Source organism: Camelus dromedarius, chromosome 5 (assembly GCF_036321535.1).
Source record: "Camelus dromedarius isolate mCamDro1 chromosome 5, mCamDro1.pat, whole genome shotgun sequence".
In the NCBI taxonomy this organism is placed as follows: Eukaryota; Metazoa; Chordata; class Mammalia; order Artiodactyla; family Camelidae; genus Camelus; species Camelus dromedarius.
In genome coordinates, this window is record NC_087440.1 from 25,766,853 (window position 1) to 25,793,650 (window position 26,798).

The following is a 26,798-nucleotide window of genomic DNA, read 5'->3' on the forward strand; positions in this document are numbered from 1 at the left end:
AAAAATCAGATTTCTGAACCTCCTTCTAGTTACATTGAATAAAAGTTGCTAGGGGATGTGCCCAGGGCATCTGCATTTTTTTAAAAGCTCCCCAGATAATATTGACGTGGAGCCACGTTTGGAGAACCTGACCTAGGTTGGAGTCTGGCCTCTCAGCAGTCTTTTGAAGGAAGTCTATGAAAAGAAGTAGTGATGCTGTTCCTGGCTGTGTTTCTAGAACTTTGGTGTCCTATGAAGGCATTCAGAGAAAATTCACCTTAGGTGCCACTTTGTAAGACTGAGGTCTGAGTTACAGAAAATCTCTGAAAGTTGCTTGTAATTTATTTTGCCTTGCTCGAAAGCATAATTCTTCTTCCATTTTTTTTTCTTTTGAAGGAATAGTCAATGCTTTATATTTTCTGTGGTTAGAGGAGAATTGAAACAAAGAAAACATCTTACATTTCATTCTGAAACTATGGAGGACTGCTTTTATGAAGAGACTTGGGTCAGAATGCACTGTAAGGAAAATTAAGCCTTAGTTTTCAAGAATTCTCTTGAGAAATATGTTTTAGAAATGTGTGCACCATATATCAGGATATTTTACTTCCTTTAAAGTCATACCATACATTTTGACATGCTCCCAATTTAACAAAATGCATTAGTTCTAAAGGATTAACATTTGGTATTATTAATTTGCTTTAGATGTATGATGTCTTTTTTCATTATGTATATGAGTTGGTTTTTTTCATATTCTTCTCTTAGTTGCAATTAAATAGTTTTGCATGTGAGGTTTTGTTTTTTTGTTTTTGAAATGATGGGAAAGGCAAGAATTATACTTAGGTCAGTGTATGCAAAGAAGGAATAGGAATTTCCTGTGGATTATAAAAGAATGAGTAGATTTTAACAAAATGAAAGGAGAGACCAATAGAGCAGATGTTCAGGGTAAAATCAGTTTCTGGGAAAAACCTGGAATCAAAGATTGTAAGTTCTATACATTTTTAAAATAATAGTACACTTCATTTACAATAAAACTTTTTTTTTCTCTAGCTAGTTATGGTTAGGGTCATCTTTTATCAGTTAAATTAGTCGGTCAAGAAAATACTAAAGGCAGTTCTAAGGTTTAGTTAGTATATAGTTTTCTAATAGCTACACATTCCAAGATCAGTAGTTTGTGTTTGAGAAACATACATTAATTTTTTTTTTGTTTTTTTTTTTTTAAGCAAAGAGAAAATCAGGTTGCTATGGGTCTCTTCATTGATTTCAGAAAAATGGACGTACCTACAGCACATAATGCCATCAGAAGGATGTGGGCTAGTAACTGTGAGTCTGTTTGCTTTTAATCATTTAATTTCCACCAAGGAAAAGTCCACTGGAAAGAACTGAAATCCAAACTGAAATTGTCATTTAAAATCAAGTTCTTGGGTAAAGGGGAAGGGTAGAGATTGAGCTAAAAGTTGTGAGTAATGTAACATTGATATAAGATTCAACTGTATTTTATAATTTCCATGGGGCCACTCAAATCAGAGCACTTTTGGATAGATTGTACTTAGTTTCCAACTCCTGTATCTGCTCGCACTTGGTTTGGGTGGCTTTGTGTGTGTGTGAGGAATGTCTCCCTAGTCCGCTCCTGGCTTTCCAGTTCACAAGTGGCCCCACTGTGTGGCTCTGAGTCAAGAAAGGAGTTTTGAACTCTGCTGGAGGGATTCTCTCCTCTATTCCAGAGCAAAGTGACCCAAAGATAGTGTTCTCCTTTAGCTTGGGTGAATTATGTCCCTTTATGTGAAAGAGTTTTCTTTCTCTACACTTAATCAAAATACTTTTTGATATGAGTTCCCATGCAAGCCAGTTGACCTCACTGTGTTCTTGGGTCACATCTACATATGTCATGACTAGCTTTTTTGAAAATATTTACCACTGGTTGTTAAAGAGGATTATTCTAGACAGTGTGTTAGTCTAAGAGAAAAATTCATCTTAGCTACCAGTAAAGTAACTTATTAATTTATGCTCCATGATTGCAAAAATATTTCCACATTGGGACGACAACCTGGAAAAAGAGTTGACACTATCTACTGCATTCTGATCAATCTTACAATGCGTTACTTACTATAAGGAAGAACACTGAATGAAATGCATTTAGGGTTACTTGAACTACTTAGGGACAGTCTTTGCTTTGTGTTATTGTCTGGATGACCAGGCATCTTCTAATCTTTGCACACACTTTAGCCACAAGTGAGCAATCAGCACTTTCCAAACTCAACTCCCACCTTCTGGATATATTCAAAGTCCCTGCTGAGGACAGTGTCATTAAGCTAATATCTCAGCGAAATAACCAAGCCTATAGATTTGCGTGAATGACAAAATCAACAAGGGCACAATCCATCCGACTTTGTGTTGAATGTCTACTGTTGAGTTATTATGCACATTAATAATCTTCTGGGTAGTGGTTATAGTAGCGGTTTTTGAAGTTTTCTAAGAATTTGTCCCAACAAAATAATTTAAATTTTCACTTTTTCTAAAAATATCACACACGTATAAGTTCAAACCATTCCATTACCGGAAGTATATATTGATAGAAGTTTACATAGCTGTCTAGAGAGGTGTGTATTTATTGCAAAAAAAAAAAGAAGAAGAAGAAGAAAAAAGAACCTCAATGCTGTCTCTGACTTAGAACCCTCTAGGAAGGAGTGCAGGCAGTAACTCAGACAGTAGAGCATTTTGAATGCCAAAGATCATCTGTCTCCTTCCTTTATTTATTTATTTTTCTTCCAGTTTCATTGAGATAGAATTGACATACAGCACTGTTTAAGTTTAAGGTGTGTAGCATAATGGTTTTGACTTACATGCATTATGAAATGATTATCATGGTAAGTTTCATGAACCTCTACCGTCTCATATAGATTCAAAATTTAAAAAAAGAAAAAAAAATTTTTCCTTGTGAGAAGACCTCTTAGGATTTATTCTCTTAACAACTTTCATATATAACCAGTGTTAGTTAATTATATTTATCATGTTATACATTACATCCCCAACACTTATTTGTCTTATAACTGGAAGTTTGTATATTTTGACCACCTTCCTCCAATTCTCACCCCACCTCCACCCCGCCCAGCTCTGGTAACCACAAATCTGATATTTTTCTATGAGTTAGTTGGTTTTGAAGTATAATTGACCTACAGCCCTATGTTAGTTTCTGTTACACAACGTAGTGATTCAGTATTTCTCTGCATTTCAAAATGATCACCACCATAAATCTGTCTCTTTACAATTCCAGTCTTGGTTCATTCCAAGCCACATGTTCTAAAGGGAGTTACTGTGTGTATATATATACACGTGTGTGTGTGTGTGTCCATGCACCCTTGAGTATGAGTGTTTAATTTGGTGTATTAAGTGAGTCACCTTAAACTAACTGTAGAGTTATTAGGAGGTGAATGAGTCTGGAAAGTGACTCTTAGACTTAATGATTAGAGAAAGTTTTAAAAGTTATAAACTATCACCACAGAAATAAAGGTAGAACACTGAGATGGTTTGATGTTTTTGACAAATTTAGAAATTGATAAAGTGTTAGGGAAGCCTCCCTCTTTAATGGAAACAAAAATAAAGCAAGTGGATAATGTAGCCAAAGATTCAGAACTATATATTCCACTTCCAGTATTTTGATTTTCTTAGCAAATTGTTGTGATTAATGCTTGAGTGTTGGTATTAATGTTTAATGAAAGTTACATATTTTCCCCTTTAAATATGTGATTTTAAAAGATTTGCTACATGCTTAGGTATAATTGTATTACTTTGAGGAGCCAAAATTTTTTTTCCAACAGAACACATTTGTGATTATTATATAATGGGAAAATAGTCTGTGGGAAAATTGTGCTCCCTCAATAGGTCTTTCCTGAACAGAACTTCTGCTCGTATAGCCTCTGCTCCAGTAGATGTTTTTGTAGGAACTCAACCGCACTTCACTTAGTTTGCTCATTTGAGCAATGATGTATTTCTTCAGTGACTGTCTCCAATTTGTAAGAAAAAAACTTCTATAAATGGTGACCCTGCCAGAGATGATACTTATAAAGATCACCTATGTACTTGAAAGAAAGTAGATGCTAAGTAAATGTCCAGTCTAGTTCTGTAGGTGCTTGGTGTGTATATACATCCTAACCATATGATACAACCCACAATAATACTAACTTCTCTTGTCCTCACAACACCAATGGATTTGTTTTGGAGCAAAGGAAAGTTATGACAAATTAATTTCCTCTTTTGAGCCTTGTACATTTGGAACTGTTCTTCAAGTCTGCCTTATGTTTTATGAAAATATACCTTACTCTGCTTCTAGATGATCACTTTCTCTTCTTTCTCCAAAGCTACTTTTGATTCTGAAACATTCTTAAATAAAAAATCAGGTGGAAAATGAAATAATTATGGTCACCTTGTAAAGGGCATTGGTTCTGAGGTGAAGTAGCATGTATTTCTTTTAGGGGGTGTGGCTTAAGCAAAAATTTGTTATCTCCTTTTGAAGAGAAAATAGAAATATCGAATATATGATGATGCCTCAGGAGGTGTAGTAGGTAAAGTCATGGTCCCCAAAGATGTTTCTGTCCTCATCTCTACAAACTGTGAAAGTGTTACTTTATGCTGCATAGGTGAATTAAGGTTGCAAATGAAAGTAAGGTTATTCATCAGCTGGCTTTCAAAGAGGGGAATTTGCCTAAGTTATCTAGGTGGGTCCAATGTAATCAAAACAGTCCTTAAAAGTAGAAAAGGAGGCAGAAGAGGAGATCATAGCGACATAATGTGAGAACTTGACCCACCATTGCTAGCTTGAAGGTGGAGGAAGGGGCCATAAGCCAAGGAGTGCAGGCAGCATCTAGAAGCTGGAAAAAGCAAGGAAACAGATTCTCCTCTAAAGGAAATGAATTCTCCCCTAGAGCCTCTAGAAAGAAACAGAGCTCTCCTGACATAGAGTTTAGCCCATTTGGACCCATTTTAAACTTCTGACTGTAGAACTGTAAGATAATAAATTTGTGTTGTTTTATGCATTGTTCAGGATAATTTCTTACTGCGACAATAGAAAACACACGCAAGGTGTTACACTCATATCCAGACTGACTTTGCTGATTCATTTCTCTCAGGTGTGATATCAGTGGATTGTGATTTAGCCAAAGGCAAGGATGCTGGTGTTCACCTTCACCCCTCCAGTAATCAGCACATTCTTAGCACAGGGGCATTCAGAGTTGGTGAACATGTCTGTGAGATTTATGTGACTAGTTCTTTAGCTACATGCTTGTAAGATTGAGCTGCACATCCAATTTCTTAATAGCTTTTGGAACTATGTTTTAGTAGTTCTACTTACACCAAATGGTAGGGACTAAGTAAATTATCAAAAACTGTATTTTAACTTTAAGCAATTTTGTCCCATTTCATCAACTTGTGGCTGGCTAATGGGCAAGTAAAAACAATTCATTTCCAAGACCAGCAAGTTCTCATTTTATTGTTAGCTATGTAAACATAGTGGGGGAGGGGAGAGAGGTAGGGAGAGGCAGAGAGGGAGAGGGAAAGAGAAACACTTCTCAGAAGATTTGTCAATTAATATCCTAATCCAGTCAATCTTAGTGAAAAAAGAGTCAATTATGCAGTATTAGTTGAGGAATAGTTTTGCTGTCAAAAAGCTTGTATTTGTTCCGACTGAATGTGATTTAGGTAACCCCAGTGGGAAAGTAAAGTCAGATAAAGTTGAGATTTGACTGGGTTTGCATGACCAATAACCTTTCCAATTTAATAGAATAAATAGTGCTTCTATGTGTGCTTAACATATTGACATTATCTATACCAGAATAAATTATTTTTGAAGGCATGGCAGGATTTTCTGACATCATGGAAAGGAAGATCTGTGAAAAAAAAAACAAACCAGCATGTTATCATCTGGATTCAAATATATCAAATGTATAGTGTAAAATCCTGCTAGGATTAGCCCATGGTGCAGGTGATAGTCCTGTCTTGCTGTTTCCTTGTATGATAACAATGTCTCATTGTATAGTTTATGAGTGGAATCTAATGTAAAACTGTAAGGTTGCTGAAAAACATGGTCATTTAAATTTTTTCTGATTTTTTTAAAGTCATTAATTAATTATGTGTGTGAATATAGCTAAATATTTTTCTTATGGTAGCTTCACAATAGATTCATAATATCAGACTTTTAGAGGTGCATTTTCAAAAATGAAATAGTTTTCAAGCTTTTCAAAGTTATATTTAAGAAAGTGTGTCAAGACCATCAACAATGGTGATTTGGCATATGTTAATATTTTAAAGTACTTTTTAACATTACAAATTATAAATTAAGAAAATTTGCCAAGTATTTTAGCTTTTCTATATAGGCAAAGATAGGCAGCTAGGGGCACTGACTATCTGGAGGGAATGTAGTTGATCGACCAGACAATGTATCTTGAAATTTTGTGACTCACTCACTCCTGTGAAATTTTGATGAAATCTTTGGTACTTTTCCTTAGGAAAATATCACTCTTTCTGTCTCCCCAATTTTGTATATTATACTATCTCAGATAGTTTATCGAGCCCATGAAGTCCATTCACACACTTTCCAAGGCTAAGAACCTGCTGTTCTTTAAAAACATTGTGACATTCTTGTCTGGATTACACTAATACAGTCAACTTGAACTTCAGTTTCTCAAGAGACTTCAGGAGGGGTGGGACGGGGGAGGTGAAAAGAAAAAAAAAGGTAACTCTGTGTAGTAATGAATGCTAATTAACTGGAATGTGTTGACCATTTCACAGTGTATATTTATGTGAAACCTATGAAACCATCATTTCCCAACCAGATTTATGAGTGAAATTTGAAGTAGGCAGGAAGGAATAAGAGGCGCACCCAGGGGTATTTATTGCTTTGTCATCCAGGCTGGCGGGGTTGCATGTACAGAAGATCTGGCGGGGGTTCCAGAGGAGGAGGTCTTGAGAATCTGGGCACTGAAGGGCCAGGCGGTGGCTTTAGAGAGTGATTGATTAAGAGGAGGGGGTGGGGAGAGAGTAAGCAGAAGGCACTGTGGCCAACCTGATCTTGAACCTTGGTCTTTGGAGGGAGGCAGTTTTCACATGTTTTTCCCTAGAATTGGACAGAAGGCAGGCTGGATTGAGCTCACAAGTGGGAAGAAGCCTGCAAATCCGGTAAAGGTAGAAGAGCAGTGCTAATATGGGCCCTGAGCATGGGGAATTCTTTTGGAAAAGCATGAGCATTTCTCTCCATAGTCTGTATGTATCGAAATGAACTCATCAATCTTAGTAGGCAAATTCTAGCATGATCTCATGTTACATTCTCTGTGGTGGAAGTCTTCCAGATCACACTCCTCTCTCCCTGATCAGAATTATTAGTTCTGTGACTGAGAAAGATTAGTTTGAATCCCCAGTAGAATTTCTGATGCCCTTTGATGGCCTTCATCTTTGAAGAAGGGTTTGTGAATTCCTCAGAGAGTTCATCAGGGATTCATGTTCTCAGCTCCACGACTTTGTGGCTGCTTTTCCATCTTGTTCTGGCATCAGCCCAAATGTGGGACTTCACCTCTTACTTCACAGGCAAACGCGTACACATTCACAGTTGTACGTTCATCTTTGAAACAAGGTTTTGTGGTGTAGAGCTAACTTTACTTATGGCTTGGGGATATGAAGTTTTAACATATTTTAGCAACTCAATTGAAAGTGAAATGTTCAGAAGTCTGTTGTGGAGACCAGTGAGGGCTGAATCTAGCCTTTTTGCTCCATGAACCAAGTCATACATTGGGACACGGGGCTGGGCCTGCCCACAAGAAGGGTCACCTTTCAAAACACACCAAGACGCCACACAGTCTTCTTAGCAGCACTGTTACTGAGCTTACCTGCAGGTAGCACCTTTCCCGACTTTCTACAAGGCCTCACATAGGCTAGCAGCAGCTCTGCCTGTGTTGAAGAGTCTCTTGGCCCCTCTGCCAAATCTCTCAGCTGTTCTTTTGGACAGCGCGGGAGGCAGGCTGCCTAGGTTTGAATCCTGTCACTGCCACACACTAGCTGTGTGATGGTGGGCAAGTTGCTTAATCTCTCTGTATCTCCTTTTCCTCATCTGTAAAATAGGAATAATGAAGGTTCTACTTACTTTATGGGGTCATTGTGAGGACTGCGTGACACAGAAGCATGTAAAGTGCTTAGAAACACTGTCTAGCACGTAGTGCTCAATAAATGCGAGTCACTAATATTCTCCTAAATATGTCACTTCATGCAATAAATGACAATATTTTATTCACACAGTAAAATTTCTAGTAGTTTCATGTTGCTGACAGAATAAAGATCCAACACCTCTACCTGACATTTAAAGTCTGCTCGCCACATCCTTTCAGTCCCGTCCCCTCTCTGACAGAGGATAAAGCCTCTGCATCAGCCACAATGGTTTGCTCATGGACAGCCTCATCTTAGCCGCAACTCTTACGTCTCCTCTCAACGTTGCTGAACACACCTGATAGTACAGTTCACATGATTCATTCTCAAAAGACATTTGATAAATGCATGTGAAGGTCAAAGAAAAAAATTACCTCCCCCAGTGATGAGTGAAAAAATGAAGGAAGAAAAGAGAAATTCATTTCTTCAGCTGGCAGTAAATGAGAATTTAAATAAGAGGCTTCTGTTGGGACACTTACTACCTTTGAATGCAATATGCTCACCGTAGTATGTCTACTTGTAAGTGAAACTACAAGGCAGACACCTCCTCCAGTTCCTTTCTCCTAATGCTTTCACTTAAATTCAGGTACCAGTGTCTCTCCCAGAGATACATGATTTTAAGCCTAAAATATATGATGTTACAAAGAGTGACATTTTAGGCTGTAACTGAGGAGTAGAGTGTGTAATTTTTTTCCACATTGCTTTCAAATATCACCCTTTGGGCTATTGCTTAATTTGCAGGAACATGAGCATAGTTTGAATGTTAATTAATGAAAGAGGAAAATGTAAAAGATAAAAGGGGAAGGGCAGCCCGACCCCTAGTGTTTATTTTTCTGCTCGTCTTCACTGGTGGTGGTCACACTGCTACTTCAGACTATTTAATTGGGCTTTTTATCCCCGCATCCTTCCGACCTAGTTCTTTCTGCTTAGTGACTATCGCTTTGGTGTGAGAGAGCAGCTAAATGCCATTGATTTCCTTCTTTAATTTTGGTGATTATTTCCACGCCCAGAGCAGAAAAAAATCTTCTGATAAGCAATCCTAAAAGCTGCTAACAATCTGGCAGGGCACGCAAGAGAGCAGATGAAGCTATGGAGAAGGTTTTAAGAGCCTACGGGTGAATGAAACGGCTGGCTTAGCTGACCTTTTGCTTCTGAAATTGGCATCCCAACAAAGTGTCACAGAGCTGAACAGAAAGTCTTTATGTTCTGATCAGGGGAGACACTGACCTATGCTGCTCTTTGCAAAACGCTGAGCTGGAAGGAGGAGACCTGGTTTCCATTCTGAGCCCTGTCATTAAGTCTTTATGCTGCTCTGCATCTTAGTTTTTCATCTGTAAAATGAATGATCATTCTTTAAAATATTTATTGAACAATAAGCATGGTTTTAAAAGCTGGGGACATGGCAGCGAACTGACAAGATTCCTTCTCTTGGTGTGCAGGGTTGGGGAGTACGCAGGGCATGGACACAGTCAAGAGACCCCTAGATTGATACAGAAGAAAACTCCAGTCACTGATCGTAGCTGTGGAGAGAAGAAAACTGGTGGAGTGATAGATGTGACTGGGGGTGGATTAAGGAAGATGTCTCTGTAGAGACCAGCATTTAAACTGTACTTGAATGATGAGAATGAGTTATGATATAAGGAAACAGTTCCCAGAGAGCAGGCAAGTTGGTGTAAAGAAAGACTTGAAGGCAAAAGTTAGGTTAGTGTCTTTGAGGGACTGACAAAGTACAAGTGTGAAGAGAATGGAGAGTGACAAGAAGCAGGATTAAAGAGATAGGCAGGGGCCACAACGGCCTTTTTGGCATTATTAAGGGTTTGAATTAATTCTTATCAGAATCCAATGAAGCAGTGTTATCCAATAGAAATACAGTTCAAGACACATGTAATTTTAAATTATCTAGTAGCCACATTAAAAAAGTAAAAAGAAATAGATTCAATAATATGTTATTGAACACAATATATAAGAAAGATTATCATTTCAGCATGTAGTCAATATTAAAAATTATTAATGAGATACTTTTCACGCTCTCTTTGGATTACATCTTTGAAATCCAGTGTGTATTTTACATTTATAGCACATCTTAGTTTGGATGCCAAATTTTCATTGGAAGTAATTGATCTGCATTGAGATTTTATAAAAGTTACAATTGGAATAGTAGATTTGCATATCCAAGTTGTTCCAAACTTACTTAAATGCTTTCCAATAACTGAGTCAAGTACCAGTTTTTAAATTTAGAATAATTGAACTTAACATAAAATTAAAAATTCAGTTCTTCAGTTGCACTAGATGCCAGTGATTAATAGACACATGTGGCCAGTGGCTGCCATATTGGACAGCTCAGCATTCGAGAGTTTTAAGCAGGGAGTGACAGGATTTGATTTGCTTTAAAAGGATCACTCTGGTTGCTGTGTGAAGAACCGACTGTGGCAGAGAAAGCATGGGTATAAGGAACCAATTACATGGAGGTCAGCAAACTTTTTCTGTAAAGGGCTAGAAAGTAAAAGGGGGCCAGATAGTAAAAATTTTAGGCTTTGTGGGCCGTATGGTCTCTCTGAGAGAGTTGTGTAACTGCCATTGTAAAGCCAAAGCAGCCATAAGCAATACATAAAAGAATGAGCATGATGGTGTTCCAATAAAACTTTATTGATGGACGCTGGAATTTGAATTTCATGTAATTTCATGTCATAAAGTATTATCACCCTTTTTATTTTTTATAATCATTTAAGAATGTCAAAAACTACTCTTAGCTTGTAGGATGTACAAAAAGAGGCAGCAAATGAAACTGTGAGCTGGAGTTTGCCGACTCCCCGGTCAGGGCTTTTTGGCAATACCCCAACGGGGAGGAGGTGGTGCTCAGAAGCTGGAGGTGCAGCAGCGGGAGGAATATGGTTCCCATGATAGAGCTGGCTGGACTTGCTGATAGTCTGGCTATTGGGAGTGAGGAAAGGGAAAAGTCTTAAAAATGAAGGCACCAGCCTTCATTTTGAGCCTGACCAGATGATTTCTAAAATTCTCTTTAGCTCCAACAACTTGTGATCTATGATTTTTAAGTGGAATCCATTTTTGACCAGAGTTTGGAACGACACTCTTCCTCCTCCTTGAGTGGATGCATTCCAGTGTCTGGAAATTGTAAACCTGGGGATTTTCTGTGCTAAAGGAGTGTCATATATTTTAGCTCTTCACTGACAGCCCTATTAAGCCATTTTATAATTTTTAATTTTTATGTTGTGGAATTTTATGGATCTTAAGACAAACTTTTGTATGCACCAGTGAACTGCTTCATTTCTGTACAGCTATGATCCTGTTTGAATGCATTAAACTTACTTGTTTTAAAGCAGGTTCTATGGGAATTCTAGATCATTTAGGTCCTTCCCTCCTCTCTTTTTGTTTCATCCTATTGTAGTTATCTCCTGGTGAGCAAAGGTTTCGTGGATTAAAACAGCAATTGATTTTGTTTTTAGCTTTTATTTGAATGTATCCTTTCTCCTCGAGTACATTATGCATCTCCAAAGAAACTCATAAATTATAAACTAAGTAAAAGTTAAAATTAGATCTGAGTGTGGTATAATGCCCAAAGGAAACTATTTGAAAAGGTTACAAGCTGTCAAAAAACAATTTGTATGGTTAAAAGCCACACAGTTAGATGCTGTTAATGGAGTATCTGTAATGATTATTTAGGCATTGGTTGCTTATTATGTCTCTGTGGCAACTAATCAGTGTGTTTCTTTGGAAGCCAGAGAGGCTCAGAATTCAGCACCTATAATACCAGAGAAGTGTGTGGAAGAATGTGTTGTTCCACATCAAACAAACTGCGTCTCTTCTTTCCCCAGATTTTAATAATTCTCCACCGCTCCCAAATTGTCATTGGTGCTGATTGCAAGAATAAAGACTAGTTACTTCAGTGAAAGGATCATAAAATCAATCATGTGGATAAAATTACTGAGCCATCCAGCCAGCTGGTCTCTATTTGGCTTCACTTTGGTTCATTAGTTTATGGGGTGAATTCACTCCATATTTAAGGAAAGCAAAAACGGCATCAAAACTAGTTTGTAATTAATTGCAGCTTTTTAGAAAGGAATGTGTTTGCAAATGGAGAGTATGCACTGTCAGAGCCTGGTTTCTGATTATGTTATGAATATATCTGAAATGTACTTTCTTTTGTGTTTATGTTGACGCTGGGTACAGGTCAATTTTTCAGATGCTTACCACTGTTATCCTTGTTTTAAGAGTTTCTCTTCACAACTTCAAAAACTTTAAAATAACACAGTATTGGTTGGCTGGAGTCTGTACATCTCCAAATAATGTTAAGAGTCATTTGGTTGCCAGGCCATATAATCTTGGCGCCTGTCTCATTGTATTGCCATTCAGGTGATTAGATGGGCTTGTGCAACTGTAAGCTGACATAGAAATGACTATACATCACAAAAACCGTGTGGTTTCCATGCTTTGTTAGTGGCAAAATGGCTAATGTTAATTACTTGGGCATTTAATGGACCCAGAAATAACAAATACATGATCCTCTTGATTTGGAAACCTTTTATAAAAGGACATAAAAGCAGTCAAGCAACTCTGGAGCTGTGCCTCTAGACTTCTAACTCCTCGTAATAACGGCCAAAGTAAGTGCAAAGGACACAGATGCTTTTAAACAAAAGGAGCCCAGTAGGATGGAGCGCTAATATTTAATGCTACCTCTCATAAACACTGAAAGGAAAAATCTGTTGGAACGAAGAAGCCAAATGTCATAAATATGCCTCCCTGTGTCAAAGACTGGAATTAGTTCTCACAGAACACAACAGGCAAAGGCAAAACAGAACTTCTCTTGGCTACTTATGGTGGAAACAATCTGCCCCAGAGTAAGTCAAGCTACTGACAAAAGCATTGCTTTGGAAGTGATGGGTATTCAGGATGTAAGCCCTGAGGATAAAGAGTATGAGCTCAGAATGTGTCTGGGGAGATGTCCAAGCACACAAATCTCTACCAGATGTCATGAGACCCAAGGACCACAGAACTCACCAGGATACTTGGACCACCTTTGGAGCATCTCATCCCCTATATCTCTCCAAGTCCTGCACCATCTGAACTTGCAAAAAAAAACTATCCATAAAGTGAAAGTTAAAGTCAGTAACATGGAAACAAACTACTGAAAAAAAGGATTTGTTTTAAGTGAGGAATTTTCAATTCCTTCATTTGACATTAGGAGACTGAGGCCTGGAGAAAGGAAAGTGGTGAAGTAACTTGCTCAAATTACCTATTTATTTGGTCGGTTCGGGTAAATAGCAGAGCATTTTACAAAGTGCCTTTAATATGTGTTTTAATTAATTCTCAGAAAAATCTTAACAAGGCAGGTAGGAAAAGTATTATCTTCAAAATATTACAGGTAAAGGAACTGAAATTCAGAGAGGAAAATAATTTGCTCAAGACCACATAGTTAGGAAGTCATGATCCCTTACAGTTAGCTCTTTTTGACTCTCTGAACTTTCCACCATTCTAAATTGCCTCCAGATTTAAGTTCCTTTTTCTTCCCATGTAGTAACCAAACATAATGGCAAGCTAAAGCATGAAGAAAGAAATAAAGAAAAAACAAGAGTAGAATCAGCTTTGTGTCATATTCTACAGATGATAGCTTTCTCAATTAGAGTTGATATGCTGAATTCCTCCTGAGCAGATTGATGGAGGAGAAAATCCTAGAACTTTGGTAACCATACTTCACAGATGGGCTAGTTTTTACATTCTTAGAACCTATTTTTCTTCTTTTAAAGCCCCTCAAAATTTCCCCCTCAGAGTCCCCTCAAAATTAATGCAGGTTCAAATAAAGTGAAAATGAATTGTTGCTTTAAAAAAAAGTGACATAGGTCCCTAAGAAATGTATCACGTCAGAAATGCAGTTTTAATGGCCTAAGTTATATAAATGACACATAGTAAAACATTATAATTACCTGTTATTTACATATGTGGTCTAAGAATTACTTAAAATTAATTGGGAGCAGGATTAACAATTTTAATCACTTTATGAAATATTCATGAGCATTCATAAAAAACCACAAGGCATTTCGTTAATGAATTAATGATATTTAATGTCTTTTCATAGAATTTAAGGGCAGAAAAACCTGATTAGATAATTGAGTGTAAGTTTCTGAAGTTACTGTCGGTCTCCCTAAAGAAATGGCTACTACACATTGCTTTCAGCTGTCAGATTTATCTGCAGTTACACATGTGATTCTTTTCTGCTTTTAATAATGAACCAGATTCTCCCATCATAGTCTATTGGACATGACAACAACAATAACAAGAATACCTTTGCAGATGGACAGCACTTAAACTTTTCAAACATCCATTCTGATATCAAGGGCAGGAAATCCACTGATTGTTTTTCCCAGCCTCTGAGCTCTAGGTTGAAGGAACACTTAGAATCTTAGGGCAAGATTTGAAATTACTTCTCTCTGTGATGGAAGTGACTATGGATTTGCTTGAGGAGCACACACCATTGTATACTGTGGTGCTGAAGGACCTTAAGTCTTAATTGTTTGTGTGTTCCACCCCCCCCCCCCCAAACCCCCACAACTTCCCTGGGACCTAGCAAGGAGGCACCGATTGTAATGAGGACTAAAGTAAAATAAATGAGATAATTATATTTAAGTATGTTGTCGAGGAAGTAATACTGATAAAATGGGAGGGAAGTAGATGGAAAGGGCATGTGAAGGGTGGAGTTTAAAAAAAAAGGCAAAGAAAAGTCTAATGCCTAGAATTCAGGTAAATGGGGCATGCAACAAACACTAACCTTTATTACTACAGACCTGTTCAGGGAGAGGGTATTCGTTACTGCTGATGGAAACTTTGGCAGTTCCATTTTTTGAAAAGTACTATTGTTTTCAATAATCGAGCCTGCTGTTGCTAGGCTAATGAGAATTGGCTACTTAGAATCCTGTTGCTCCTGAGTGAGCTGGGATTCCTGAATATGTAAAGGGAAGGACAAGAACTTGGGACTGGTGGGGACCGCTAAGGGTAGACATTTAATGCAACACCTGAGTGGACAGGGCTATTACTGGGGATTAGTGCTGTTACTTTTATGGTGGACAGAGTCACTTTGTCTTGCTGCAGAGTTGGGGAATGGGTAAACAAGTACATTCCTGGAGAAACTTGGTATAGTTTATCCTGATTTCATGCTGTCATGACCTTCAAAGAAAAAATGTTAATGATTTTGCATTTTCAAAATCATGTTAGGTGGCTTTATCAAAGACTTAAAAATTAAATTTAGTTTATGCTTTCTGAAGAGGAATGTGTTGTGCGTAGGACATTTGGAAACTAGCAAAATGTGAAAGAATAATATGAAAAACCACCCAGAATTTCTCCGATCCAGAAAAAAAATCACTATCAATATTTTGATGTATTTCTGCTATGCTTTTTTATGCCCTGAAATATGTTAAACTCTATAAAAAATATAAAGTACTATCTAGGCTGTTTAATAAAAATCCAGCCCATGTAGAAAAGTTTACAATGGGAAGGGCAAATCCTCTTCATCCTCCAAGTTAAAATAAACTTTGGACAGTTTCCATTTTTCAGTTATTTTGATAGTCACCACTACAAATGTTAAATCATGTATTTCGTCAACTTCTTTTTTGATTTATCGACTTTAAAAATACCCAGTTATTCATCAGTTCATTCTACCTCTATGCTTGATTTCAGCTTATTTGCATTATAATGCTGTATTTATAACTTTAAATATTTTGTGATTAACTGACTTTAGGCAGTGTCTAAGGAAATGTGATTTTGTAGATTTTCTGGGCTATATTATTATATTTACCTTTTCAAGGTTTGTAACATTTACATTCCCTTATATAGCTATAATTAACTATTACTAAAACGTCATGATTTGTTTATATAAGTTGAGACCAAAACTTTAAAATGAATAAAATAGCCTTTTTAATATTGTGATTACGTGAATGTTACTCATTGTAAAATCAAATAGTGTAAATGGATGCACAGAGGAAGAAATACAATGAGCAGTAAGTCACTAAACCCCTGTGAAGGAAAATATTCTTAGCATAATACATCAAGGGATGGCAGACTCTCTTAATGTTTTTGAGTTTTCTTCACTTCTCATTCATGCTCCGTTGCTCATGTTTCTTTTTATCTTCGGTCATCAGCCAGTTTGTATTCTTTTTCATTTTCCTGGGATAGCCTTCTCAGTAAATGGTTTTTATGGGATTGGCTTGGGGAGTAAGTTTTCCTAGTCCTTGCCTGACTGACAGTTTTTCTGTCCTGCTTTTAAGCTGGAGAAGAAAATTATGGGTTCACAATGATTTCTTCTCAGACCGTTAGAGGAATGGCTCCATTGTTTTGCAGCATTCAAAGATAATTTGAACTATTATTCTTTTGTGCTAATCCTGTTTTTGTTTTTGTTTTAGTCTGCTTCAGTTCATAGAATTGTCTCACTTTCTACAAAGTTACTTCCTTTACCCTTTTGCTCTTCTCTGCCTCTCAATTTCTTGCTGGGTGGATGTTAGAAAGCTGCATCTTTTAATATTTTACTCACTCTTTTTTGTTTTTCTTAGTCCTAGAAAATTCTCTCAACTCTGTACTCTTGATCACCAGCTTGGTTATTGCATCCCTTTTCTAATATTATTTAGTTTATACACTCAATTTAATTTCATCATTCATATTTCTAATATCTCCTTGCTGTCTATAATAAATTTACTGTCTCATATTGTTCTTATGGTGGCCTAGTCTAATTTTCTGATTATATTGGCTTGTTTAGTCTCTTTGAGGAGAGTAATTAGAATTTTTAAAAAGTATTTCCCTGTTTCTGCAAAGGTCACATTTTTTTGGTTCATTTTCATCTCTCTCTTTCATGCTGTTGCCTTTCCCCAAATGGCCACTGCTCCCTAACTGTCAGTTCATATTTGTGAATCATGGTCTAATTTAATTGATGTAAACTAATTCAATTCTATTTACTCTGCAGTTGTAAAGTGTAAACACAATTTAATATTATGATTTGGTTGTACTTTCTTTAGTAAAGTCCAGGAGGAAACAGAATGGGAGGACGGAGGATACAAAGAGAAGGCAGCACATCTCCAGGGACAAGCTTTGCAGCAGACACAGATTCCTAGGACTGGAGCAGATGGGGAGCCACAGCCAGAACACTCCATTCTACAAATGAGGACTAGGCAGCAGGGTAAGTGATTTGTCAAAAACAGCAATTACGATTTTTCTTTTGCACCAATAATTACATTTTCAAAGGAAGAGCCTTTTAAATTTCTTTGCCACCACGTTGATTTGCCTAGTGTGTGGATTGGTCTTTATGGAGGGTAATGCTGCGATGGCACAAAGCACTCTGAGTGGTGATGTGGCTCTCTCACCTGGCCACTGACATCTCTCACATAGCTTCATTCACTTTCTCAGAATTAGTCTCAGTTTTTACTCTAATGATGATCTCTGCCATATTCTCCACTGTATTTGTAAGAGGGCATTTCCAAAATAAAATTTAAGAGACGTTGGTGTCTAAGAAAGAACACACTCAGAAATGGACAGAGCCTGACCTATGACCATCTATTTCCCAATTTCTAAAACATAAAAATAAATTACTTATGGCAAAGGGCCAAGTGTTTTCAGATTTATGTTGCACACTCTTGGATGTTTTCAAGTGTTATCCTTAGAAGCAGGAACTAGGCATTTTCTTTACAAATTATGTTAAGGTTTCTCTTACAGGAGAGCCAAAAAGAGAGAGAATATCAAAGGCTTTGTGTGAGGGACAGAGGCTGTGAATTTGAGTCCTGGCTCAGTCATGCTAACTGCTTTGTTTTGCATACATTTTTTTAACCATTCTGAGCTTCAGTTTCCTTATCTGTGAAATAATTATTTAACAACACTTACCTTATAGGGTTGTTTAAGGATTAGAATATAGGAACTCATTAAACAATATACTATATTATTAGAAGAGTCTGCAGTCCTCAAATGTTTATTGAGCTAATTGTAAGAATAGCACTTAATCCTTTAATTGAAATACGTAACCAGCAGAGTTGTGGGAAACCGAATCACTTGGGAGGGCTATGCAGCCTATAAAATAAATGTACCATTCTGCAAAGTTTGGAAGTTTAATCATTATTCTGAAATTGAATAATAATAATGAAGAAAAGACAAATGAAATGCTATACATAATGCTTTAGATTTTTATTAATTTAATAGATTGTTAAATGGGATTTTCTCTCTATCTTGGTGTCTTAGTTGTGACCTAAATGCTGCGGAAATCAGTCTGCAGTGTTGCACATTCTAAAGAAAGGTGTGAGGCTTGTCTGTGTAGGACTAACCTTTCTCTTCTAGTCTGTAGAAGAGAATTCTATAGACTTTTGAAGATAGAGAGTGAGAATATGTTTTTTATCATAGCTCTATGATTGAGGTGTAATTCGCGTAACATACAATTCACCAGGGCAACCTTGCAAACTCCAGTGGCTTTTAATGTGTTCCCAGAGTTGAGAAATCATTACAAGAATCAATCTTAAAACATTTTTATTACCTCCAAAGAAACTTCTCACCCTTTAGCAATAACCCTTCAATCCTCACCTCCTCCGCATCTCCCAAAACTAGACAGCCACTAACCTACTTTCTGCCTCTTGCCTATTTTGGATATTTTATATGAATGGAATCATACAATACAATTTGTGGTCATTTGTGACTATTCACTTAGCATAATGTTTTCAAGTTTCATCCACGTTGTAGCATGTATCAGTGTCTCATTTTTTATTGCCTAATAATATTTCATTGTATAGATTTATTGCATTTTATTTATCCATTCATTAGTTGATGGACCTTTGGGTTGGTTTTACTTTTGGTTACTATGACTAGTGCTGCTATAAATACTTGTATATAAATTTTTGTTTGCACTATGCACATGAGTGTTGCCTTCCAGGATGTTATGGTCTAAATGATTTTATCTTCCCAAAACTCATATGTTGAAAATCCTAATGCACAATGTGATAGTATTAGGAGGGCCTTTGGGAGGTGATTTGGTCATGGATGAGATTAGTCCCCTTGTAAAAGAGGTCAGGAAAGTTCCCTTGCCCCTTTCATCATATTAGGATACAATGAGAAGTCTGCAGCCCAGAAGAGGGCCCTCACCCAGCCATGCTGGCACCATAATCTTGGACTTCTCAGCCTCCAGAGCTGTAAGAAATGTTTCTGTTGTTCATAAGCCACCCAGTCTGTGATGCTGTTTTAGCAGCCCGAATGACTGAGACACAGGAGCAGGAGTCATAGGGATGTAGAACGAAATTAAAAGCTGAGGCATCATCAGAAGTGGTTTTCCTGAGTGTGTATTGCTTGGACGGTGACAGGGTCAGTACCTATGTCCCAGTCTGGGGATCTCCAAAGACTTCCCAAAGCAGACCATGAAATAGAGTCAGAAGAGAAAGGACCACATTACTTAAGCACTGATCAAGAAAACCATTGTCTTTTCCATCTATCCCCCTCCTCACACTGTTCCCTCCCCTCACTTTTCCATTTCTTGTACTCAAGTTGCAAGTCCAGCATGTGCTGGGGAAGGGGAGAAAGTTTTGAAATGATTCAAGTTTTGATTTAGATTGGATTGGATATTTTCACACCTGAAAATAATACTGTTCTGATACCCAAAAGTGACCACAAAAACCAAAGGGAGCTTCCTGAGATGTTTCCCAAGAGGGTAGAAAGGAGATCTAACAGAGAATTTCTTAAAATAGTAGAGAAGAAGAAAACTAATTCTTTATTGTACCCCATCAAGTCTAGCCTTTTTAATACATACATATTTTCTCAGTGTTGCATTCTTTCTAGGTTGATGAAATATATCTCAGCCCTTTGGTCTACTCATCATAGCAAATAGTAAAATGGAGTTGTATGGAATTCCCAATCATAGAACATTGGGGAGTGATGGAATCAAGAAATGGAGCCCAGGTCTATGACTGGCAACTTGTAACTGGAGAATGCAGCCCTATGGGTTGGAACTCCCCCTAGGGCTGTTAATATTGTCAATGACTCTAATAATTGATTGTTTAGTTCACATTATGTGATTAAAGATCTTCATCCTCCTGGGAGATTACGGATCTTTCAGTAACAGTTAATTTGATAAGTGAAAACATTCAGTAAACAAAATGGTCCCTTGAAATAAAAGAATATGCAGAAACAATTTTCCAAATTCATATTTTAAAATAAACATGTGAATTGCAGGAAGCCAATTATTTGGGTAGCAGCCTCCTTGATGCCAGATTGGAGTGACAATGTGGGTCAGTCCCAGAGAGCCTGAGCCCTGGGTCTTGGTCATGTCAGGCCCAAGATCAAGAAAGAGTGCATGTGCTGAAAAGTTTAGCATAACATCTTAGAGACCCAGAGCACGGAGGCCCTTCACACAAACAGAACAAATCCTTTTCAGTGCTTTTAGACCTTAACAAACATGGGGTGACGTATAAAACTTCACCCCCCCGACCATACAGCAGGCCCCTACCCTGCAAACCCCTGAACTCTTTTCAACATTTCTTAAATCTGCCCCATTGAACAATCTGCATTCATTGTAACAAATACAATCTCATTGAATTAGATTCTGAAGAGACTTTATAGTAAGAAAAAAGAGGACTGATCCAGTGTTCTCTTTGGTTTAAACAAGGGACAGAGCACAGCAAATGAGAAATCTTGGGTGAGCTAAGTTCACTGGAATGGGTGGGGAGGGAAGGAGAAGGGGTGAAAATTGGATGGACTTGTACTGGGTAAGAAGTCAATTTCTAGGTGTTCCAGGAATAGAAAACCAGCATTAATGTCGGCCCTTTAATTGTGTGACTGTTAGGTGTTACTGGGTACATTTTCATTTCCCTGTCACAATGTGATACATTTTCTTTTAATTTAAATTTCCTTGAAAGTAAGGTAGGGCTTGGAGTCAGACTCATCAAAATTATAAAGTAGGAGAGGAAAAACACGCCAGTAGCTATTTGCAAATGTAATAAAGATTTGACTAATCTGCATATTTATAGTTTGTATTAGCTTACTGGCCATCACAGTCTGATAAAACTTGCCCTATCACCCAAGCGCACACTATTCATTGCCTACTATCATTATGATTATCTATGGTCCTCTCATTACTCACCCATTGCTTCAGCTGTATCAGGAATAAAAATAATAAGCCATAAGCTTTCCTGCTGCTTAACCTAACAACAAATCATTCCCAGTTCCAAGCCCAATGTCAATTATACAAAGCAAATTAGGATCACGCAGACAGATTTCGTCTTCCTTCACTGGGCAGCTGACCTCCCTCCCCGAAGCTGTCGACCCATCAAGTTTTACATTTAGAAGCTCATTCTTGATTTTCGGGAACTACAAATCCCTAATAACTTAACAAGCAAAACATAGAGTCAGCCTTGAAATGCGTCAGCACACAAATTAGCTAGACAAATAAAAAGAATAAAAAAATCTAGGAAATAGCACTTATCATCAGTCTCCCATTCAGAAATAATGAAGGAAGATGGTTTATACAGATTTAATAATAAGACATGACATAAATGTAAATATAAGATGTTACGACCTTTCTTCTGGTAAACAATAAGCATTTTGTTCATTATTCAGAGCCTCTTTGTTTACAACGAATGTGGTGATGAATAGAAGTTATGACATCAATTAAATCACAAGTTTATATTATTTTCAAACAGACAAAGTGCAGATATTCCAAAGCAGGTAGCAAAAATGATGAGTTACTGTCTATCCTTGGTCTCTAAATGAGTTATACATATTCAAAAAAGGAACATTAAAGATGCTGTACAAAGCCAGGATCGTATATTACTTTTCCTCTGAACAAAGATAACATTTGTAGAATCCCATTAGCAATAAATCTTTTAGATTTTTTTTTTCACTTAAAATCTTATGATCCCAAAGGGAAGAATAGATAATCAGTAAATAGAACTCTGATATCTGTCAGGAATTTGCCTGAATTAGAGCTGAACTGACTTGATAGAGAGATTGAGATAAAAGAATAATCTTTGGTATTTTGGTGAAGGTATTTGAATTTTTCTTTAAAAGTGCCACTAAAATGAAAACAAAAATACCTAACCTTGTCATATTTGAAAAACACAGGATGGATAATATATAATCACCAATGATATAATAAAATAAATATCCTCGGGCAAATGGTATTCACAGACCATAGCATAGTTTTAAAGAATATTGAACTAGAATATGGTTTTAGAAGTATTATATAAAAGAAACAAATAGTTTAGTATTATATATTTCTCCTTTCAATGATTTCCGCATTAGAAATTAGATTTAAAAAAATTTTTTAGATGTTCCCTTTTCTTACTCAGTGAATGGTTATATCAGGAAAGAAAAGCAAAACTAAACAAGGTGGGAGAGGATTAAAAACATTCTGGAATATTGTACATAATATATTCAGCAACACATGGTCATTATCGACTGGAGCATTGCAGTGTCTGGCACTGAATGTAATTTGGTTATGCGGTCCCTGTGGATTAAATACCCATTTCCTAGTGCAGTAGAGTTAGAATCTTTCCACACCTTATTTCTCTGGATGAAGGAGTTTCCCCTAAATGGGGACTACCCCACAAAAAGGGACTTTTCTTGAGATGAGACTTGCCTCATTGAGATCTCTCTGCTTGCCTGTCCCCTTACAAAGTGCATTGTCCATGAACTTGAATTGTGGAATTCTGCATTAGCATCCTAGGCTCCCCTGGACATTATTAGAAGATGGTGGAACATGGAAGTAAAAGTGCTAGTGGTTGCAAAGAACGATTTTCTCTCAACCTAGGACTAGATGGTATCAGAAAAAAAACACTCATTGTAAATCTACTTACAATTGAAACCAACATTTTATTGACAATAGAGGGAAAGGAAAGGTTTGGTTGGCACTTTACCTAAATATATAAAATTAGAAATAATGAAAGTATGTTAAAAACAAAATTTAGGTCATATAAAATCTAGTCAGTAATCCTTAGAAAAATGAAGAAGTAACCAAATCTTAGATTTTTGAACAATCTTTTCTCATAAAAAGAATCAATTTTGCAAAAATATGCCATGGTTTTTGTTACTTTTCAAATGGGTTTTCCTAATCATTTGGTTTTCAAATTGTTCCATTTTGAAATTTCACCGATTTTATTTTCCTTTTTTCAATTGTTTGACCTTGATAGATCCACAGTCTTTGCCTGTGACTTGAACAATATCACTTTAATAAACTTTATGAAATCCTGCATTTTAAAAAGATTTTCAGTTTAACTCTGAAATTTTTATTCTATTTGCATAGGAAGTCGTAGACATCAGATTCTCAGCAGGATTATACCTGATCAAGATGTTGATCCTATGGATTAAAATAGGTGCTATGTTAATTGAAGAGGGAGTTTGACTTGGAACTAATCTTAAAAGTGGTCAGTTCACTGCGATTATTTTCATGTTATGACAGCTTTGATTTCTAATGGACAATTTTTCAACTGGTGAGACTCACAAAATGAATGCTCAGATGAGGAATCAGATACCTGTGTCTACTTGACAAGTTACTGGAGATCCAGAGGAAACAATGTAGGTGTTAATAATGGCTAGGTAGCTAATATTTTTTAAAAATGTGAACTAGGTCATAAGCACTTAACATGTATGGATTTGTGCCTCAGAATTCTTACTGCCCTCTGTAAGAAGGAAGGGCAATTTGACTTCCATTTGCTTATTCTACTCTTAAATCCCTTAGATTCCTTTTCTGCAGATTTGTTGTGCTGTACATCTATTACACAAGCATATGTGGATGCTCTCCGTCTGTCAGACACTGTGCTAGGCTTTGCAGACACAAAGAAGGACCATGTGTCTCTGCACACAAGGAGCTCAGGATCTAGGAGGAGAAGCATCTGAACAGACTAGCAGAATGTGTAAAACAATGACTGAAGGTCGTGGTATATTTATGATGTGTCAGGCACTGCACCCGATGCTTCACTTATATCATTTCACTTGATCCTAACAACCGTGTTGGTGGCTGAATCTAGATTTGCACCTAGGTATTTCTTAGGCCAAAGCCATGTTCTGTATCATTGTACTCTCTGCTGCCTCACAGGAAGTGCAAAGACCGAGGAAGGTTTACACCCAGGTGCTGTGAGAACACCCAGGAAGGCCTCTGACCTAGACCAGGGGTGCCTAGGAAAGCTGTTTTAGGCCACAGTGTGAGCTAGAATCTTGGCAAGGCAGAGCCAAAGGGAGATGTGGTGGAGGCCTGGGTTGGGTTCGGGAAATTACTCTGTTTTCTTCAGTATTATAAGCATAGTTATAGTATAGACCATTTTACAGTACATTACCTGGAATAAACAACATAATTTCATTTACAATCGTGCTTAGTGTTCCTGACTACCACCAGAAAATTCCAAATAAAATCTGATGTCTGATCACTGTTCCCATTTTTGTATAAAAGATTTCAAAAGCCCGCTGCCTCAGGCAGTGTACTTAAGAGGGATTGTTACTCAACTGATGACTGCTGCTTCTGATTCCTTCTACAATGTATATTTACCCAGAAATGTCACATGGGGATTTTGCATTTATATAATGCTTTTTAGGGCAATGAAAACCTAATAAAATCGGTCAGCTTATTTAATGTTCAAAGTGTTTAATAAGCTTTTTTTTTGAATGAACCATTTAAACGAGTTTTTTTTTTCTTTTTTCATTAATTAACTCACCAGTACACCAAATACGTATCAGATAAATGAGTTGATAGGGTCCCCAGTTTAGTTGAAGATGCAATACGGAAAGCACTAATTAGGCAGGCAAGAGCTCCAGATAATTAAATAGTGATTAATAGATTTTTGTGCCACCAAAATTAAAAGTAACTAATTGGTTGAAAAAATATTTAAAATTGTGTGCTTGGAACTTACATGTTGAACGCCATTCTGAGGGATACTAAGATTATGTTGGTTTTGTTAAGAGTGAAAGTTTTATTATTTTTTTTACTCATTTTTCTCCCCTTTCTGACATCTTGTGTCAAAGTGTTCCCGTGTTAATAGTAGAATATAATGGAAGTTTATGCAATTAAATACAGCAAGAGAGTTTATAGACCATTTATCATTGGATATGGGTCATATACTGTGAATTTCAGAAAATAAAAGGGAATTCCATTTGTAGCTCACTCTTGCCTGAAGCTCACCTAATGAAATCTTTCTCACTCATAGAATTAACAGTGTATCCAGCTGAAAAGTATTCAACATTCTCTGTGCATACTAAGCATGCAAAAGTAGAATAAAACCTTGCATACTTACAGGGGATTTTTGTTGCTTTTTCTTCAGCCCAAATTAGGCAGCTCTTGTTCATTTAGTGCATTTGAAAGGAGCTGAACTTTTAAAATTCTGAACTGTCAGTCCCCATCATTTCATTTGACAGCTGACACTTTGAGAGTGAAGAACACACAAATCATGGGAGTGGAGTGAAATACTGCTAATAAATGCTATTGTTTTTCCTGATGGAAAAGGAGCACCTTAAACAACTGTTTGCAGATCCAGCGGGTTTGTTATGATGCAAAATGCATGTTTGGCTGTCACCATTTTTGTTTACTACCTGCAGAGCATAAAATTGCTGATAAAAGAAATGGAAGAAACATAAGGCAAGATTCATTAAGAAAAGAACCATGCTTTTCTCCTCCCTGCCCACCTTTATTACCCCACCCTCCACTTCTAATATGATAAACACCGAGTCGTCATTAAGACATGAAACTAAATAAATGTATAGTTCTTGAGATAATTACAAGATTTCTGTATTTATGGGAAACAGGAACCCTGAAACATTTACTTATCTGTGCTCTGCTTGCTAAGCTAGGAAAGGTGTGAATATTGGCCCTGCCATTTTGTAATTTTATTTCAGAAGGTCCACGATAGTTTTAGATGCTTTTTAGCTTTGTTTCCCACCACCAAACTTCTGAGGCCAAAGTGTTTGTTGGTAAGTTGGTAGGAGCCACCTTCTTGATACAGAAAATCTGTATACAGACAGATTAATACAGACCTATTAACCTGGCCACACTATAAAAAAAGACACATTATATTTTATTGAAGCCTTCCTTTGTTAATATTAATTAATATACATTCAGTAAGAGGATCAGTCCTATTTTCTTTTATATGCACCTACTGCAGAGAAAGGTAAATACATGGCTTGGGGAGTAATATGTTTTGCCTACCTCCTGGTATATTAACTCTCAGAGCACTTTTACCTCTTATTTTGTAAATATTGCTATTAAACTTAGAAAATATCTTTGACTATCTTAGTAAACCTCAGTAAGATGTCAAATAAAATAAAATTTAAGTCTGATCCAAATAGTGAACTAGAAAGGTTATAGTATGTGACAGTTAAATTATGGTAAGTGACAGTTAATTTTAGGTGTCAACTTGATGGGGCCATATGGTGCCCACATTTTCAAACATTATTCTGGGTGTGTCTGTGAGGATGTTTTTGGGTGACATTAATGTTTGAATCAGTAGACTAAGTAAAGCAGACTGCTCTCCCTAATGTGGGTGGGCTTCATCACATCAGTTGAAGGTCTGACTAGAGCAAGAAGTCTGATCCTCCTTTAAGTAAGTGAGAGCTCCTCCTGCCTGACTGCTTGACATGGGACTTTGGTCCTATCCTGACTTCAGACTTGAACTGAAACCTTGACTCTTACA

At 37.0% G+C, this 26,798-nt stretch overlaps 1 long non-coding RNA gene across 2 annotated transcripts in view; it reads left to right on the forward strand.

Annotated features, from left to right (window-relative positions):
• Positions 1-26,798, forward strand: part of LOC135321392 (uncharacterized) — a 238,980-nt gene that overhangs the window by 39,549 nt on the left and 172,633 nt on the right. The window contains exons 1-3 of one of the 2 annotated variants that reach the window (XR_010381127.1): positions 410-497; positions 1,200-1,299; positions 17,178-17,338. This is a non-coding gene — a long non-coding RNA (uncharacterized LOC135321392). Of the gene's footprint in view, positions 1-409; positions 498-1,199; positions 1,300-17,177; positions 17,339-26,798 lie in introns of those variants that run through there. The other variant, XR_010381126.1, reaches the window with a different exon arrangement.